Here is a 9,386-nt window from a genome sequence, read left to right as displayed (position 1 = left end):
TCCAGAATCCAACAGGCTTTGCAACGCTAGCAAGTCCCTCTCAGCAGTTCATGAGACACTACCCACAGCCCCAGTTCCAGTACTTCACTCAGCAGGGGTCTCAGGTCCAGATGCCACACATGCAGAGCCAGAGTGTTCCTTGCTGTGACGGTGTTGCTGGTGCACACCGCCATGGTTGCGTTACTAGGCGTCCGGAGTTCACTTCAGGGCAGGTGCTCCCATCCACTGTGCAGCAGATGGCTGCTACATCCACAGGAAAACAGGTTATGCAAAGCACAGTACAGCAACCGCATAGTTACACTATCGATCTGATGGCTCCTCCCGATCCGGATACTTCTGGAGCAGCAGTGGCGACGACACTTTCCCTTGGGTGACAGGACTGTGCTCTTACCCTACCTTTCATTGTACATATAGTTACTTTTGCAGTTTCATTCAATTTTGGCTCATCGAGACGGTGACCAGTCTTCTGGCGGGCAACCTGTAGCAGGCTACAGTGTCACTTTCTCAGGACACCATTACAGTTAGTACAATTGGTCTGGTCTATTCACACTGGACGGACACGTGGCAGGGATACGGATGGTGGCCTAGTGGACACGTGGCCAAGTCACACTTAGCTGGCTGACATTTATGGGCCGTTGGTGGCTCTTTATGATTGTATCTATGAGTAGTAGCCGTTGGGTCATTATCATTATCTTATCTTTACGTAGTCGTCCACACAGAGTCCTAGACGGAGCACATTAGCACCATCCCTGCACATCTGAGCCTGGACAACCCCATTGTACCTGTGAGTCCTGGGCTGGAGATGAGTGCTGCCACGCCAGAGTCTGTACACGGTTCTTTGAGCTAGTCGAGTCCACATGTTCTGGTCCACTGTTGTGTCTCTGTTGTTATCCATTGTTTCTGTGTTTCATTCTGTTTGAGAGAGTTTCCATTTCTTTGAGTGAGATTGTCTCGCACATTGCACTGAGGGGCACCCACACTGTAGAGAGCACGACATATTATCCACGCTACACGGCCCTTGTTGGGCAAATCCTGCACAATCAGCGTCTTGCATAGTGCCATACGCCTTCAAAATGCAAGCATAGGTGATTGCATCTGGAGAGATGCCATCTCTTTGCGTCAGGTGAAAACAGCCCACAGTTGTCCTTATTGAGCATATCCCACAATTAGTGTGTTCGAAGGAACAACATTCCGAACATGAAGCTCGTCAAGCACTTTTCTGAGTCATCTTAAGTATTTGGCATACATGTCCACCAAGCAACAACCTTTGACTAAAAATATCATCATGGATTCCTTGCATCTTGGGTAATGCCGCATGATTTTTAGATGCTAGTGTACGTAAGTGATTGCATCTGGAGAGATGCCATCTCTTTGCATCAACTAAAAATAGCCTGGAGCTTCCTGGCTCTGTCCTGTTGGACATATCTCGCAATCAATACACTCCAAGAGACGACATTTCGAACAAGAAGCTCCTCAAACATGTTTTCTTTCTGAGACAGACCACATTTGCCATACATGTCGACCAAGTTAGTGTCAAGCACGAAAGCGTAGGTGATTGTATCTCGAGAGATGTCCTCTCTTCTCAGATGTTGCAAACAACCCAAAGCTTCCTGCCCTGTAAGGCCTTGCCGACCCTTGTTGGGCAAATCCTGCACAATCAGCGTCTTGCATAGTGCCATATGCCTTCAAAATGCAAGCATAGGTGATTGCATCTGGAGAGATGCCATCTCTTTGCGTCAGGTGAAAACAGCCCACAGTTGTCCTTATTGAGCATATCCCACAATCAGTGTGTTCGAAGGAACAACATTCCGAACATGAAGCTCGTCAAGCACTTTTCTGAGTCATCTTAAGTATTTGGCATACATGTCCACCAAGCAACAACCTTTGACTAAAGATATCATCATGGATTCCTTGCATCTTGGGTAATGCCGCATGATTTTTAGATGCTAGTGTACGTAAGTGATTGCATCTGGAGAGATGCCATCTCTTTGCATCAACTGAAAATAGCCTGGAGCTTCCTGGCTCTGTCCTGTTGGGCATATCTCGCAATCAATACACTCCAAGAGACGACATTTCGAACAAGAAGCTCCTCAAGCATGTTTTCTTTCTGAGGCAGACCACATTTGCCATACATGTCGACCAAGTTAGTGTCAAGCACGAAAGCGTAGGTGATTGTATCTCGAGAGATGCTCTCTCTTCTCAGATGTTGCAAACAACCCAAAGCTTCCTGCCTTGTAAGGCCTTGCCGACCCTTGTTGGGCAAATCCTGCATAATCAACGTCTTGCATAGTGCCACATGCCTTCAAAATGCAAGCATAGGTGACTGCATCTGGAGAGATGTCATCTCTTTGCATTAGGTGAAAACAGCCCACCGTTGTCCTTATTGAGCATATCCCACAATCAGTGTGTTCGAAGGAACAACATTCCGAACATGAAGCTCGTCAAGCACTTTTCTGAGTCATCTTAAGTATTTGGCATACATGTCCACCAAGCAACAACTTTTGACTAAAGATATCATCATGGATTCCTTGCATCTTGGGTAATGCCGCATGATTTTTAGATGCTAGTGTACGTAAGTGATTACATCTGGAGAGATGCCATCTCTTTGCATCTGCTGAAAATAGCCTGGAGCTTCCTGGCCCTGTCCTGTTGAGCATATCTCGCAATCAATACACTCCAAGAGACGACATTTCGAACAAGAAGCTCCTCAAGCATGTTTTCTTTCTAAGGCAGACCACATTTGCCATACATGTCGACCAAGTTAGTGTCAAGCACGAAAGCGTAGGTGATTGTATCTCGAGAGATGCCCTCTCTTCTCAGATGTTGAAAACAACCCAAAAGCTTCCTACCCTGTAAGGCCCTGTTGCGCAAATCCTGCAAATCAACATGTTGCATAGTGCCACATGCCTTCAAAATGCAAGCATAGGTGATTGCATCGGGAGAGATGCCATCTCTTTGCATTCGCCATGTTGAGCTATGACACGCGCGAGGTGGTTGGTGATGAGAAGGATGGCCCACTTGTGAATTGTTGAGGGAGGCCCATGCTTGCTCACAGATGTGCGGACCTTCAGAACGGCGCAAGAAAAGCAACGTTCTTGTTTTATTTAACTTCGGCATTGTGCAGACCTTCAAAACGAAAAGCCACATGGACGAACGAGAGGGCAGAATTGAGATTTTGGCTCCTACGCTAACATAATAATCAATGCACTCCAAGAGATGACATTCCGTATAAAAAGCTCCTCAAGCACTCTTTGTGCTTTCTAAAGTGTACCATGGGCATACATATTGACCAAGACATTGCAAATCACGAAAGTTTTTTGCAATAGCACAATGCATTCCAAAAGACACTGTTCCAAACAAAAAGCTCCTCAAGCACTATTGAATATTTGTGCTTTCCACACATTTGCCATACACATCGATCAAGGCAATTTTGCCAACATAGGATACCACTAAAATTGGACGCATGATTAGTGAGGCTCTAGATGTATAGAATGAATCCAAATTACACAAAGAAAGTAAAAGAAGAGATCTACAATTTTCCAAAAGCAGGATCATAATTGAGGTAGTAGGGAGCAATAACTCCTTGTTTCTAGTAGTACGACATCTCTTTTCAATAGCCTTAGGCTAAAAATATCATCATGAATTTTTGTGTCCATATCAGCATCTTACGTGGAGCCACAATGCACATGGCTTTAAGATGCACGCGTAGGTGATTGCGTCTAGAGATAGGCCTTGGCTACGCATATGCTGAAAACAGCCCACAACTTCCTAGCCCTGTCTCCATTGGGCATATCCTGCAATCAATGCATTCCACAAGATGACATCCCACATACTAAGCTTGTCAAAGACTTGTTGTGTGCACCACACTTGACATACATACTGACCAACAGTTTCCCCAAGTATGCATTCTTTTCAAGTAACCCACTATCACGAATATTAGCATGAATCCTATTGCCTTGGTACAAAACCATCTCCTTAGCACACTCTTTAAGTGAGCTCACAAAAGAAAGACTCCTTCTCTTGCTCTCCATTTTTGCTTGTGTAGCCTTTATTGTTGCTTGCTTGGCGGTGTTGCGAGAGAAAACGGATGTTTGTGGATCAAGGCATTGCCAAGCACGATAATTTTTGCAGACAACAAACCTTGGCTAACAATATCTAAGCCCATATCAGCATCTTAAGTAGAGACACGTGCCTTCTAGATGCATGCATAGGTGATTGCGTCTCTGTTGGGCATATATCGCAATCAATGTGTTCCATAGGACGACATCCCGCACAGTAAGCTCTTACTGCGCACTGATAGGTGCACCGCACTTGACATACATACTGACCAACATTTTTCCCCAGTATTCATTCTTTTCAAGTATCCCACTATCGGAATATCAGCATCAATCCTACTACCTTGGTACAAAATCTTCTCCTGAGCACACAGTCTTTAAGTGAGCTCACATTTGGTATACATTGCCAAGAACGTCGTTTTTTTCCAACAGTCCATGACTAACAATATCATCGTGAATACTTTTGCCCATATCAGCATCTTGCATAATGCCACATACCTTCAAGATACAAGCGTAGGTGAATGCATTTGAAGAGCTGCCCTACCTTTGCATCTGCTGAAAAGAGCCCAGAGCTTCCTGGCCCTGCCACTGTTGGGCACATCTCGTGACCAGAGCATTTCCAAGAGACGACATTCTGTGGAGGAAGCTCGTCAAGCACTTATTGTGCTTTATGATGTACAACACATTTGGCATACATGTCAACCAAGGCAGTGCCAAGTACGTCGTTTTTTGTCAGCAGGCCCTGACTAACAATATTGAGAATATCATGGTGAACTCTTTTGCCCATGCCAACATCTTGCATGCAGCCAGATGCCTTCAAGCTGCACGTGTAGGTCATTGCATCGGGAGCTCGAGGCCCCCCTATCTTCACATCTGTTGAACGACGTTTTTTGTCAACAGCCCCTGAATAACAATATTATTTTTGCCCATACCAGCATCTTGCATGATGCGAGATGCCTTCAAGTTGCACGTGTAGGTCATTGCATCGGGAGACAAGATGCCTATGGTGAAGCTTCAACAACATGCCGATTTCTATTTGAAATTCAGTTATCCCTTGCTCTGATCTTCTATCCCCCCTCTTTACTGCTGCTACTTTAGTTCCCTCGTCTATCATGCCTTTGTAAACCTTGCTTGCCAAACCCTCCGACTCCAAGCACCTGAGCTTCATCAAAAGTGTTCAAGTAGCTTCCAAAATCTCTGCAAAGCTAAATTGGTGGCCCAAGCTTGAGGGCACTGATGTGAGAAATTGTGGAAACCTTGCTTGCAGAGTTCTGGGTAGAGACAACCTTGCGGATGATGAGTGCTTGTAGACCTTGCATTTCTTGCGGCAGAAAAGAAGCAGGAGGCCTACTGTGAGACTGGAAATGCCATGCTAAGACCCTCTTTGAAGAGAGACAATGGTACATTAGAGTTGGAATTCTGTATGAATACACCAAGCACATGTAGATGGGCAGACAAAACAAATTGCGCATGGCTTCTTTCTGCTCAGCAGATTTCGGTGCTGCCCACTCACTGCGTGCCAAAATGGTGGGGGGCTGAGGTGTGGAGGAGCGGGGACGGCAGGTTGATCGGAGGCTGCACGAGGGCAGCGTTATCCCTCCACTGCCGGGAGAGGGGGGTATTCGTCGCTCCGTTGCCGGCCTACACGCGGTCCCCCCCACTTCAAGGAGGACAGACACCTTCCCCTACGAGAGGATGCCGTGCCTCCACTCCAAGCTTGGAGACGGGCGCGCCACAGATTGTACAACATTTCCGGACCTGACCGGCCCTCCGCAACTCCATCCATAGGCTCAGCCCGTGCCCCTCCACAGCTGCGGATTACAGGCGAGAGATCACCCGGGACGAATGATAGCCGTGTCTCTTTTCATAGTATGAACCCTCAAATTCGGCTTCAGTGCCTCACATGTGGGTTGATTGCTCCGGCCTAAGGGACATCTGCCACATTCTTTTGTATGACTTTGGGAAAAGACGCGATCACTCTATGCGTAAGCACGGTATAAGCAAGTGAGCTCTCATTGTCATATTTTTTGTCTTGCACGCAAGATTTCAGGAATGCCTGCCTCAAAGCCAGATTCAGCTTAACCAAAGCAAAGCATGCATGATTCCCTCTCTTAGAGTCTAGCAAAATTATATGCAAGAAGATGATGCTAGTTGCTCGACTCCCTTTGCAGTAGCCATACTCACAACCTCCAGATTTTTGAAGATCAGATCAGAGTCCTCTTTTTTCAGTTTGACTCTTGAGTTTTCCTCTTCCTCCGTACACCCATACCATTTCACTTGAGCCCAACGGTGGAGAGAGCTAGCAGGGAATGAAGAGGAAGAAGAAACATTTCATAGGAGAAAGAATTAGTTCCTCACTTATCATCACTCTTCTTGCGCCAGGCATACATAATAGCATAGTAATGAACATGGCAAGCTTAAGCATTGAAGCATGGCTCTTGGTTGGATTTGCATTCCATAGCCAAGAGTGTTGGTGTAGGCTCTCAACCTCTCTACTTGCCTAGAGAAGGAGAGGGAGCTCTTGCACTTTGCACAATACACAATGAGAGTGTGTGTGGGAGAGTATACCCCTCAAGCAACCCCCTAGCTTGCTTTTGTCGATCATCCCCCTTGTAGCTCATGCTTGAAGCTCATTGGACCCCTCCTGGCCTAGCCAATCACAAGCAAGGGCATATCAAACCAAGTGTCCCCCTTTCCCCTTCGAGAGAGAGGACTTCATAAATACTAAATCAATTGATTAAATCCACTAAATTATCATTGGATCCCTCTTGGAAGGCCAACCAATAGGCTTTATGCACACCATGAGGGTAACCTAGCTAGGGGCTTGACATGTGTCCTTCTTGCCTCTTGGGCAAGGGGTGCCCTTTGGGGAGAGAGAGTGGTCAAGCCACCACCCCCCCCCCCCCTTCTTGCATGGCTCGCCCCCTCCTTGTAGGGATTTGCATTGACTTTTGTGACACCTCAACCTTGGGCCCAGTTCGCACCAGAAGCTTCGGCCTTAAGCCCCTCAATGGGTCCTCAAGTACATCCCTAGCATCTCAGGCATAACAAGCACCTCAAGTATCTCAATCATCAAGCACTTCAAGCATCTCAATTATCTCACTTATCAAGCACTTCAAGAATCTCAAGCATCTCAGTCCATCAGGCATGACAAGCACCTCAAGCTTGGGCCGGGTTCCCACCTCAAGCACAGCCCTAGCTTACCTAAGGTCAAAGGACTTTTAGCACTAACTATCTGAGGTCTTCATTGAAGCTAACCCTAGGTCTATAATCTCCATTAGCCTTGATCTTTGACATACCATCTCTCATTTGGGTCCCTTTACCATTGGACCCGTGTAGAGATAGATCTATAAGCACATGTCTATATCCTAACCCTTGCTCCCGTTTATTCTCCCACATTAAATGATCAGTTTAATATGAGAAATTCATGTGGGTTGGTTAGATATTAGATTTTATGACATTACCTCTCTCTTGAAATCATAGTCGTCCTCGACTATGAGGTAGAAGAGATAAAGCCTTGGTCATTAGTCAATCTTGCTTAGCGGGTAGAGGATCCCTTTTTACCCTACGATATCTTTCCAGTATGGATGACTAATCCATTTGGTGCTTGGGAGACATAGCTACCGCAAGCATGTCTGCTCTTTAGTCCATTCATTCTCCCAAGTAGAGTGATAAATTCTACTTGGTGTTTGAGAGACAGTGTCATCACAAACATGACTCTAAGTATGCATACTATTCAAATTTGGTGCACAATAACAAGAGAGCTAGTCTCATACGATAAAAACATTGGTAATTTAAAAGAAATTTATACATTTGCTTACTCTAATACAACATTGTAAGCATTGACAAGGTTCGTACTATCCTTAAGCTGTATTCATTGCATCCACCTAGCATCTTCAAAAGGATAATTTTTGAACTTCATAAGATATCGTCAGATAATCTTTCCCTGTCGTAGTACCTTGTCTTCATGCCGAAGGATAGCTTTGGGTTGTAGAACCTCTTGTTGGTCTTCAATTTCAAGAGGGTCTTCAATAATTGATTCACTTGGTGGCTCTCCTTTGTAGGGCTTAAGTAGGCTCACATGAAAAGCATTGTGTATGAGCCAATGGTTGGGCAACTTGAGTCGATAAGCCATCTCATTGATTGGCTTCAAGATTTGAAAAGGACCATATTATCTTTTTGTTAATTTAGCATAATACTTTTGATGGCCCGTAGGATTTTTGCCCGTCGTTTTCCTCAATCGAGCCTTGGGAAATTTAAGTAAGACCCAATCATTTTCTTTGAACGTTAAGGCCCTTCTGTGCTTGTCAGCAGCAACTTTTTGCCTTTGTTGAGAGATGGATATAGCTTCCTTAATCTTTTGAAAAGATTCTTGTAGGTCACAGCTATACTCATCGGCAGAGAAGATCTTCCCATGTACTTTAAGTAGCAAGGGACTTTTAGATATTCCCTCAAGTATTTTAAAAGGTGTTTTTCCCATAGAAGTATGGACAGTATTATTGTAAGCATACTCTACAAGAGGTAAGAACTTTTTTCATTGTGAGCATTGATCTACTTATGTAACATAAGTCTTTAGTAGATCGAGTATTGTAAGATTGGCTATCTCACTTTGGCCATCTGTTTGTGGGTGATAGGCCGAAGAGAAATTCAATCTTGTTCCTAGATTTTCAAAGAGACCTTTCCAAAAATTATTGGTCATTCTAGGATCTCTATTTGACACGATGGAAGTTGGTTATCCATGGTGTTTGAAAATCTATGATATGAAGAGAGTTGCCATTTGGTGTGCCTTAACATCCTTTTTGATAGGAAGAAAGTGTGCTTGCTTGCTAAACCTATTGACTAATGTCCATATTCCCGTATTCCCATGGATAGACTTGGATAAGCCAAAGATAAAATCCATGGATATACTCTCCCATGTTGAATTTGGTATAGGCAATGGCTGGAGTAATTCAAGTTGCTTCCCGCTGTCATACTTGTTCTTTTGGAATACTACACATTTTGAAACATACTCTTGTATGTCCACTTTCATGGCAGGCTAATAGAAGTACGTTTCTACTGCCCAGAGAGTAGGTTGAATGCCTCTATGCTCTGCGTAGGGAGGAGCATGGGATTCATACATGACTTTATTATACGAAGAGAGTGGGTAACACATAGCTTATTGCCGTGGAGAAGATAACCATCTTGCAAGGTGAATGGTTTCTCTTTCTTCCCCAAAGCAAGGGTGGATCTTATGTCTTTAGTTCAAGGTCAATATCATACTCATCTATCATAGAAGATAGATCATTGTGAGTTGTTATAGACACCACATTAACTTTTGGTCGTCGTGAAAGT

The 9,386-nt window shown here is 44.7% G+C and overlaps 1 non-coding gene across 1 annotated transcript; it reads right to left on the bottom strand.

Moving 5' to 3' along the window:
- Nucleotides 1–5,624: 5,624 nt before the first annotated feature.
- LOC147418404 (signal recognition particle RNA) lies at nt 5,625–5,883 on the bottom strand. The gene has a single exon (XR_015187372.1).
- Between the last annotated feature and the right edge of the window lie 3,503 nt (nt 5,884–9,386).

Source organism: Adiantum capillus-veneris, chromosome 30 (genome assembly GCF_014529385.1).
Source record: "Adiantum capillus-veneris isolate H3 chromosome 30, ASM1452938v2, whole genome shotgun sequence".
Taxonomy (NCBI): Eukaryota; Viridiplantae; Streptophyta; class Polypodiopsida; order Polypodiales; family Pteridaceae; genus Adiantum; species Adiantum capillus-veneris.
The sequence above is the reverse complement of the archived record's forward strand: the minus strand, read 5'-3'. Positions and strand labels throughout refer to the sequence as shown.